Source organism: Bufo gargarizans, chromosome 5 (assembly GCF_014858855.1).
Source record: "Bufo gargarizans isolate SCDJY-AF-19 chromosome 5, ASM1485885v1, whole genome shotgun sequence".
In the NCBI taxonomy this organism is placed as follows: domain Eukaryota; kingdom Metazoa; phylum Chordata; class Amphibia; order Anura; family Bufonidae; genus Bufo; species Bufo gargarizans.
This window is the reverse complement of record NC_058084.1, coordinates 226,545,236-226,556,188: the sequence shown is the minus strand read 5'-3', so window position 1 is coordinate 226,556,188 and position 10,953 is coordinate 226,545,236.

Sequence of the window (10,953 nt, the reverse complement as noted above, 5' to 3'; positions counted from 1 at the left end):
ATCCCTTCTGGGGGTAGTAAACAGGAAGGGAGGGTGGGTGGGGAACGCTGAACAACGTACACGGTGGGAGGGGCGCAAGCCGTTGAAGTAGGCCGGCCAGCCCCTCCCACAAATCCAGGCCAATGAATCGGCCTTTCACTTGTGGTCGTGGCAACCAGGGGAGCGTCCCTGCCCTACCTAACTACCCTGTCCCTCAGCGGTTAGAGTTGTGCCGCAACCGCGCCGTAGTGGGGACGCCTGAAAGAGGGCAAAAAGACACACTGGTTAGCAGGAATAATTTATTACAATAACTCACAAAACCAAACTTTGAAAAGCCATAGACATCTCAGTACTGGGATGAGGTACATATCGGCTAAAACACGCGGAGCGCCAACGCCCTAACTTCTGGATGACATGTGCTGGTACCTGATGCTTAGAGGCCGCGGACGCGGCACCTATACGAAATGAGTGTCCTGAGATTGTGGCTGGATCGCCGCCCAGACTGGCCACTAAGGAGCGGACATGGGACACGAATTGATGCGTAGTGAGTGGCATCACTCCGAACGGCAGTAAAGGACTATCCGGCCCGCGCCCAGATAACGCTGACTGCAACTGACGGAGGACTGCAACGGGGCACCACTGATGAGCCGTGGGGAAGAAAGACACCGGAACTGGGGGACCTGTCTGAGAAGTTTTGGACGTCCTGAGTAGTAGCACGAAACCCTCAGAGCCCTGAACCAGCTGGCTAACCGTGAGAAACCTGTCACTACCAGGAGGACAGGTGAACTCCCCTGGTCTTAAGAAGCCATAGAAGGCTAAATAAATAGCAGACTTGAGCACCAGGCTAGGCAAGGCCCCGAAAGGGCTCCTATCCAGGACGTCGGACAAGTTGCGGAAAAGGAGCCCGGTGACAGCTTGTCTGCGCACTTGGCCTCCAGATCCGCATCTGCCCAGACCCCTCAGTGCAGCTTTGACGGCATGTATGGAGAAAACCGAAGCTCGTTCGGGATGACTGACCGAAAGGAAATGCTGCACCCCCGATAAGTATGTCTTGACTGTGGTATGGGATAGCCTAAGCTCTGCGTGACAGTAGCCAATGAAAGAAAGGATGTATTCCACGAAACTGGACTCCCCCTGAGGACACTCCTGCTGAAACCTACAAAACACCCTCCACCCGGTGTTATAAGCCCTGGTCGTGTTTGCCGACAGGGACTTGGCTATTAAGGCGTGGGCCGTCTCTAGGTGTCTGGTCACATTAGTACTAATGACTCGTGGGGAGGGATGGCAGCACCCACGACATCTGCCTCTGGCATGACCTGAAAGAAAAGGGAGAAATTAGCCCTAGATAAGGCGTCAGCAGCCACGTTTTGTGAGCCTGGTACATGCGTGCTACAGACACGGAAATGATAATGAAGGGAGAGTTGCACTAAACGTCTCAAGAGACACATGACATGCAAGGATTTAGACAACCCACTATTCAAAACGTCAACCAGCGCGGCGTTATCAGTAACAAACAAGACAGAGCGGTTGACCCAGCTACTGCCCCACACATGGGCGGCTACCACAATGGGGTACAGTTCGAACAGCGCTGAGGTATGTAGGAACCCTGGAATCTGTCTGACCTCAGTCGGCCATTCGTCTGCGACCCAGTGGGTGCCAAAAATAGCAGAAAACCCTGAACTAGCAGCCGCATCAGAAAACACTACCGGGGATTGGCTGGTCAACTCAGGGATAAACAAAGACACCCCATTCCATTGGCAGAGAAAGTGGTCCCACATGTGAAGGTCTGCCAAGGCCTGACTGTCCAGACGCACTGGGCTGTCCTGTTCCGGAGCCGTGGCGAGAAGCACCAGTAACCGGGAGATGAAAGACCTGCCCTGCGGAATAATGCGCATGGCAAAATTCAGCATGCCCAGTAGTGACTGTAAGTCCGCCTTGGTGACCACCGTCGTGACTGAGAACCTGTGGATGACTTCCCTAACCCTAGCCAACTTGTCTGACGGCAACCTGGCTAACATGCCCTGCGAGTCAAGCTCAATGCCCAGGAAGGTAATGACTGTGGACGGGCCTTCGACTTTCTTGGGGGAGACTGGTACACCTAGCTGAGAGAAACACCTAAGTAACTTTCCCAAGCCTAGGGGAGCTGCCCCTGGCCTTTCAATCAGCAGGAAGTCATCGAGATAATGAATGACGAACTCGCATCGGACTTTATGTTCTAATATCCAATGAAGGGCCTGAGCCAGCTGATCAAAGAGCCAGGGGCTGCTCTTGGAACCGAAGGTGAGCTTGGTGGAGAAATAATATTGGTCTTTCCACTTAATGCCGTGCCACTGCCAGAGCGCTGGCATAATGGGTAGTAACTTAAAGGCGTCCGAAATATCAGCCTTGGACAACATAGCACCGGGCCCTAACTGCAAGATAATGGCGATGGCCTGATCGATGGAGGAATACCTCATGCCCACTTCCTCGGAAGGGATGAGGGAGTTAAGACTAGGGACGTGGGAACCATGTGGGGCTGATAGGTCAATGATGAGTCTCTCCTTCTTACTGAATTTACCCGTGACTACCCCCACAGGACTGACTCTCCATCGCTGAAAGGGGGGCACCTTGAAAGGACCAATCAAGAAGCCCTTAACCAGCTCGGACTCGATTAATTTGTCAACGGACTCGGGGTACCTGTCGGCAGACTGGAGATTCCTGCACTCATACGTGAACTCAGGTGTGGTGATCAACCCCGTATGAAAGCCCTTGCAGAATCCAGCAACTAGAAACTGCACGAACCCTGGATTATGATGTCCCTGTAAAAGCTCTAATAAACAATCGGTGTTGACCACGCTCATGTAGGCTTTAACTGACTTTAATGAGCACGCAGATCTGGGGTGGGCCCTAAAGCAATTGGTACAGATATGAAGAAGACGGCATTGACCAAAATTACAAGACCCAAAATTAAAATTATTACAAATCTGGGACCTACCCAACTGCACGATGGGCCGGCCTAACTTGTCGACTGAGCTGGGAGGCCTGAACACATCGAGAGGCCCAGCCGACGAGCCGGAAGGGAAAGACTGAGCACTGCTGGCTGATTTGTGGCACCACTCGGTAGAGTGGAAGATGGACTGACAGGCCGAACAGGAGGGAGCTTTAAGACCTGCGAAATGCCGGCAAAATAATTCAGTATCCAGGTTGGACCAATCAGTGACATAACCAAACTGAGTAAAAGCCGCTGCTGCTTTGGCCGAAAAGGAACAATGGTAGTCATAAAACGAAACCCCTCCATACTTATGACCCAACTCCGTCACACGAAAAAGGTAAAGATCAAGCTCCTCCCTCCTATCCGGCCTAGCCGAACATACAACATCTCTGAAAAGGCTAAAAGCCATTACAAATTCGGGAATGGTTAACTTGCGGTTAAGCCTGTGGTCGCGGCCTCGCAGTACCACCGAGACTTCCCCGCAAGCAATAACCTTGTTCTCGGAGATATCCCTGGAAGCTATCAGTAAAGATGCAAGGTTAACATCCCTACCCTCCAGGATGTCTTTCCTGACGTTGGTCGGGACAAAATGAGAGGGCGCCACACTGGGAACAGCCAGGGCAGTACGGGTTTCCCCTAGGGCAGAGGTAGTGGCTACCGGAACCTCAGGGGGGGGAGCAGGAACGACCGAGTCGCGAGACTCCACTGACTCCAACCTCGCTTGTAAGGAAGTTACAGCTGCCGTAAGGCCGTTCAGCATGACGTGTAGCTGCTCAAGCGATGTTTGCACCGTGGACATGGGGAGTACGTCTTGACTGGAGGCCACAGAGTTCTTCCATAACCGATATAATTCCGCCTTCCTGGCGGCAGCCGGGAAGGGGACGCCCTTCTTAGTTAGTTCCGACATGAGTCTAGGGATAGTCCAAGCTCTCAGAGACGGTAAACTGCCCCCTTCAGACACTCCTGCCACATTCTCATCCACGGACGCCTCGACAATGTCCGATGCGTGCGACATCACAGCTGTGGAAAACAGTAGCGTAAGTGACCAGCGACACTGGATGACCGCCAGCACCAGAGACCAGCCCGGCCGTGTATCAAGGAGACCCGCCCCCGTGAGCTCCGCACAATAACACCAGAAGGACCGTGAGGAAGTGGACCGTAACCGACACCCGTAAGTACCGTGCAGAGAAAACATGATATACTTACCGGCTTGGAAACTACAGAAAGACCACCGAGGGGAGTTAGAAAATAATGAAACCTGAACGTGAGACAGAGCATGAGACACAACCCTGCTAGAATGGCCTCTACACCCCCTACCCCCGTCTGTACCCCTACTACCTTACCGACAGGCCACAACCTCAGGACGTAAGTTAGACCGACTAAGACCTAGAAACAAAACGATAAGCATCAACTCTGGATGCGCATGCAAAGCAGAACAACCAAGCGAAAAGTAAGACATGAAGACGTGGTAGTGAACCTAGAGAGCAGCCAGTAGGAGGAGGCCAGCCGACGGCTAACGCCCGTACCCCCTGGCCGACCTTGATGTAATCACGGATCCCTGCCTGTCTAAGCGGCACGGCGGCCCGTGCCAGACTTTAAGGCGAGTGAGGGGCGGGACCACCGTGCCACCCACGCCCCCCCCACGATGACCACGTGGGGAACGCGAAACTCCCAGGCATCGAGGGACGGCGCGGGGGAACACTCTCTGCCCGGTGGCCTCCACCCCACACGAACGCCATTCGTGAGCCACGTGGGGAGCACGCGCTACTCCCTGATAGAGAGCCCGGTGCGGGGGGGGGCCCTTCGATCTCCATGGCCGACCCACCCGCCGGCCGGGCGCATCTATCACGTGGGGAGCAGCGCTGCACCCTGGCATGGACCGGTAAGGGGGGTGGCCCGGCAAACGTGGGCCCCGCCCCCACCGGTCAGTGAAATGTTGTCACGTGGGGGGCCGCACCGCTCCCTGGCAGAGCGCCCAGTGCGGGGGAGCCCCCCAAGCCTGAGGGACTGACCCTCCGCCGGCTGGGCACCCTACCACGTGGGGACATGGTGCAAACCCCCTGACATAGCCGGGCAGGGGGAGGCACCAACATCAAGCCCCGCCCCCCGCCGGGAAATAGCGTGCCACGAGGGGGGCAGCACTGCACCCAGGCAGAGCGCCCAGAGCGGGGGACCCCCATAGCCTAAGGGGCTGGCCCTCCGCCGGCTGGGCGCCCTACCACGTGGGGACCCAGCGCAACCCCCAGACACAAGCCGAGCGGGGGGAGGCCCGAACATTCTGACTCCGCCCCCCGCCGGACGAACTAGCTTGTCACGTGGGAGGCCGCCCTGCTCCCAGCAGAACACACAGTGCGGGGGAGCCCCCCTCCCTCTGCCTGAGGGGCTGACCCGCCGCCGGCTGTGTGCACTGCAGTGAGGGGAGCCGGCGCGGCCTCCTGACATGTAGCCGGAGCGGAGAGCTCCCCGGCGTGCGCCGCCCCCCGCTGCCAGCAAACTGACCGGCACCACGAGGGGGGAAAAGGAGGACCGCTGTACCAACGGCCGTGCACAGTCCGGAGCACGGAGTCCCCACTCACCAAGGGGACGACCGTGCCTACCGGACCCAAACGATGCTTACCGTCGCCTTGCAGGATCGTGCCAGGTACGTGCTCGAACGCTGAACAACGTACACGGTGGGAGGGGCGCAAGCCGTTGAAGTAGGCCGGCCAGCCCCTCCCACAAATCCAGGCCAATGAATCGGCCTTTCACATATATATATATCTATAATGCCCCTTAGAATATATATTATCAGGAGGACATATATATGTATCTGCCCCTTCTTTGATATATATGGGCCCCTTTATATGGCCAATAGGGATATATATTTCCTGTATGGCCGTGTATATATTGGCCCTGTATGGCCAGTGGGGACATTTGTATGTCCCCTGTATGTGCATGTGGCCAGTTATGTCCCCCAGCCATGGAGCCCCCCCCCCCCCGCCTCCTCCTGTATACCTGCGGGTGTTAAAACATGCCCAGCAGGGCTCCCCACCTTCTGTCTAGGGACTGTTTATGACATGGGTGTGTGTGTTTGTGGTGCCATGGTGTCTTTGGCTGTACAGATTGTGAGCCTCAGGGGGCCAGCCAGTTGTCTGCTGCAATCTGAGTGCATGCATTCTGTCACACGCACACGATGATGTAATTTCCCTACACCTTGGATGGGGCAAGGGGGGGGATGAGAGTGACTTATATATCAGTCCAAGACAAAGGAACAGGTCTCTTGCAACCAGACTAGAATCACAGACACATGGGGACTGCTGCCTGAAGGATGAGAGGCCCATATGCCCCTGGAGATGGCTGAGTATACGCTGGCATGGCATTGTACCTCCCTTGCAGTGCCAACCATATTCACCCCCCTTATTTCCCTACCACTATCCCACCAACGATTCTGCCCCTTGTTACCCCTGATTAACCCTACTGTTTAACCTCTTCCCTGCCAGTACCCCAGTTCCCCTGCTGGTCTCATACCCCTGAGTGTTTAACCCCTTCACTGCCAGGACCCTGGTGGCCCTGATTCTGTGCCCCTGATGTCCCTAATCCATTAACCCCTTCCCTGCCAGAACCCCAGCTCTCCTGGTATTAACCTCAGCACTCACTGGCAAATAACCCTTGCAGTGCTGAATCTATAGTGTCTGTGGCCTGCACTCGCCCCTGCAGCGCCACTAGTAACCCCTTGTACCCCGTAGGGACAGTGCAGACGGGTGGGTTATTGTTAATATTACTGGTATGTGTGTATTGTATAGTTAGTTTGTGGGTGGAATTTGGGAACGTGTAGTGTAGTTGAGTACTGTATATTTAGTGCTGTGTATTGTTAGTGTATTGCGTGCTTAGTGTATTTAATAAATACTGTTATATTTGTACCCTTTGTGTAGCGTGTACTTGTTAGCGGTAGCGAGTTAGTAAGGCGCTTGCAGCTAGTGTAGCGATCAGTGTAAAGCATAGCGAAAGTATTGTTATTTATTATATAAAGGCATAAATAGGCGGAGTCATCACTAGACGATTCCTCATATTTAGGAATATTAATTATCGATATTCGCATAAATATTGGTGATTAATATTCCCCCTTTACACACCCCATATGTGGCCGTAAACTACTGTACGGGCACACGGTAGGGCGTAGAGGGAATGGTGCGCCGTGTGGTTTTTGGAAGGCAGATTTTGCTGGACTGGTTTATTTACACCATGTCCCATTTGAAGCCCCCGTGATGCACCCCAAGAGTAGAAACTCCATAAAAGTGACCCCATTTTGGAAACTACGGGATAAGGTGGCAGTTTTTTGGGGACTATTTTTAGGGTCCATATGATTTGTGATTGCTCTATATTATATTTTTGTGAGGCAAGGTTACCAAAAATACAAATTCAGAAATGTAATCTCCATTTGCCATAAACTGTTGAGGAACACCTAAAGGGTTAATAAAGTTTGTAAAATCAGTTTTGTACACCTTGAGGGGTTTAGTTTCTTAGATGGGGTCACTTTTATGGAGTTTCTACTCTAGGGGTGCATCAGGGGTTCTTCAAATGGGACATGGTGCCCAAAAAAAAGGCCATCAAAATCTGCCTTCCAGAAACCATACAGCGCTCCTTTCCTTCTGCGCCCTGCCGTTTAGTCATACAGCAGTTTATGACCACATATGGAGTGTTTCTGTAAACTGCAGAATCAGGGTAATAAATATTGCATTTTGGTTGGCTGTTAACCCTTGCTTTGTTACTGGAAAAAATTGATCAAAATGGAAAATTAGCCAAAATATGTGATGTAAGTTGACCAAAAAATACTTTTTTTGCACTTTTTTTTTTTACCTTGTTCATCTGAGGTCATGGGGTATTTTTATAGACTAGACTAGTTTTTAGCCGATTAAAGGGGCAGGGCGCTGTGGAGGTCACTCTTAAAGAGGTGTTCACTGTTAAGGGGTCAGGGGCCACTATTAAAGGAGAAACTGCTGTGGAGGTCACTGTTAAGGCAGCAGGGTACTGTGAGGTCACTGTTAAGGGAGCGGGTACTGTGGTGGTCACTGTTAAGGGAGTGGGTGTTGTGAAACTCACTGTTAAAGGGCGGGCTGCTGTGAAGGTCAAAGTTAAAGGGATGGGCTGCTGTGGAGGTAACATAGTAACATAGTACATAAGGCCAAAAAAAGACATTTGTCCATCCAGTTCGGCCTGTTATCCTGCAAGTTGATCCAGAGGAAGGCAAAAAAAAAACTGTGAGGTAGAAGCCAATTTTCCCCACTGTAGGGGAATAATTTTAAAGGTCACATTTTAAAGTGGCGGGGCATTGTGGGGGGGGGGTCACTGTTAAGGGGTTGGGTACGGTGGAGTTGACCGTTAAAGGGGTGGGGTGCTGTAGGGGTCACTATTATGGGGGATACTAACGGCACACACACAAACATTAAATGAAATAGATTAAATATACCTGTGCGAAGCCTGGTCCTTTTGCTAGTTAAAGGGAACCTGTCATGTGGATATTTGATTATAATCTAACTAATTATGGACAATCAATAACTACTAAAAAGTACCTTAGAGGTATTCACTTACTGGTGTGACAGATGGTTACCTCATAATATACACGCAAAGATGCCACATGTCGCATGCTAGTGAGCTTATTTGAGTCCAGCGTTTATTTAATTAACAGCTATTGTCACTCCCCTGCCTACCTGCTGCTGATTCATATGGAAAATTACTGTCAATCAGCAGCAGGTAGGCGGGGAGAGTAAGGAGCTCATAAATATTCATGACTCATCATTATCAGCTGGAGCTTTTCAATACAAGATGTTGGCAGATTGACTGGCTCAAATAAAGAAAGTGACCCAGCATTTTGCTAAGAGAATCAGTTGCTTATTTATGTTGCCCTTATATAGGACACCATAAAACTGGTGACAGGTTCCCTTTAAGTAATATTAGGTAAAGAGAGGTTTTGGATATCTATAGCTAGATCACCTATATTTATAAAGTACACAGAAGGTTGGAGTGGTGATCTTAATTAAAACGGAACTTGTAATTGATACAAATAGAAAAAAGTCCCTAAATTTAACACATATTATCAATCTCGTGTACAATGACACATTCAAATATTGGTACACGGCAGCACCTGAAGTGTAACCGGTTGTCCCACCGTAACACAGGTGTCTTCCGGTCTTTGCAGATGTTCAGTAGATGTTGATCTTGTTGAGAATTTTTTTGGGGGCAGGAACCAGATGGGAGTGATGGTGGGCTCTAAGTCCCTGTATCACCCTAGGATAGAGGTGCTAACGTGACCCTGATTTCCTAACAATGGAGCACCCGTCCTGAAAAGAAAGACCCCATCTGGAACCTTGCACTTATGCTACTTGGCCCTGTTGTGCCCTAGTGCAGCTGATTCCTACATGCATGTTTCATGTAACAATCATCAGGGCATAAATCACATAGAGTATTAATCTAGATCAGTCGTGCCCAACCATTTTTCGTCTGAGGGTCGCACTAGACATTGGTATAAATTTTGCGGGCCAGAACCAGGTAGCTTTGCCAGAAAGGGAAGGAATGCAAATTAGCGCTTAACAAGCTTTGCCTCCAATGCCACAAGATTTAAGGCAGCTATTCTATAAGTCAATATTCAGCTCTTAAAATAAGTCTTGAGACATGACTTGGATATTAAATAAGCCAGCACCTCATCTGCAAACAGTTGTTTCGGGGCGATTTCCCCTCATCAGTGCAGAGCAGAGAGTACTGGCTTAACTGGGTAGGAGGCCTGTGTTCCCCCCTTGCTCGGACACAGGCCTCCTACCCAGTTAAGCCAGTACTCTCTGCTCTGCACTGATGAGGGGAAATCGCCCCCGAAACAACTCTCCTTAGGGACAGAGCACCTTAATCAGTGTGAGGCAGTCAATATTAGAGGCATTAGAGGCAAAGCTTGTTAAGAGCTCATTTGCATTTCTTCCCTCCCAGAATTCCAGAGGAGCATGTATGGCCTATAAGTCTTCTCACACTGATTAAGGTGCTGTCTCCCTAAGGAGAGTTAGTTCCCCCCTTGCTTTGCCAGAACGAAATGCAAACACTGTGAGGGGGGCACATGTGCGCATTACTAACCGCCTCCGGACCGCCTAACGCAGACTGGCGCATATACGCTTCAAAGGAAAGGACCGGCACTTCGCTGATGTAGATCACAATGTAGATTTATACATTGTCACATATTCAAATGGCATAGTGACGCGTTTCAGCACAGATGTGCTTTCATCAGACTGCATATACGCGTCATCTCGCGAGACGCGAGATGACGCGCTTAGCCGGGCCCGCGCAATGCGCAATGCGGGCCGGCGTTTCGCCAAGGGGGGGTCACGTCATCAGCTTGCCAGCCAATGATCGCGGCTAGCAAGCTGATGATTTAAAAAAAAAAAACAATCAAGTGCCAGATAACAGATCATATTAGTAAATATGATCTGTTATATGGCTGCCCTGCTCCTCTGCTGGTCCTTTTGGTCGGTTGGATCCAGCAGAGGAGCAGGCTTCACAGTGAGTAGCACCAACACCACACTTTAGCCCCAGATCACCCCCTGCACCCCAATTAACCCTTTGATCACCCCTTTGATTGCCCCTGTCAATCACTAGTGAAAGGAAAAAAGTGATCAGTGTAAACTGTCACTTTTTTTTTTTCACTGGTATTGACTGTTAGCCCACCGCACCGCAGTCACTGATTCGCTGATGTTAAGGAAATTATCCAGCTTTTCTGAAAGTGGATATAAAATTATAAGATGTTTTTCATTTTCTCTGTATATGTGATATAATGTGGTGACATTTAAAAAAAAGAACAAGCATAAGCTAAAACAGTGTTTTCCAACCAGTGTGCCTCCAGCTGTTGCAAAACTACAACTCCCAGCATGCCCGGACAGTCTTTGGTTGTGCGGGCATGCTGGGAGTTGTAGTTTTGCAACAGCTGGAGGCACACTGGTTGGGAAACACTGAGCTAAAAAACCTATAGAAGTGAAATGTGTGTGTTA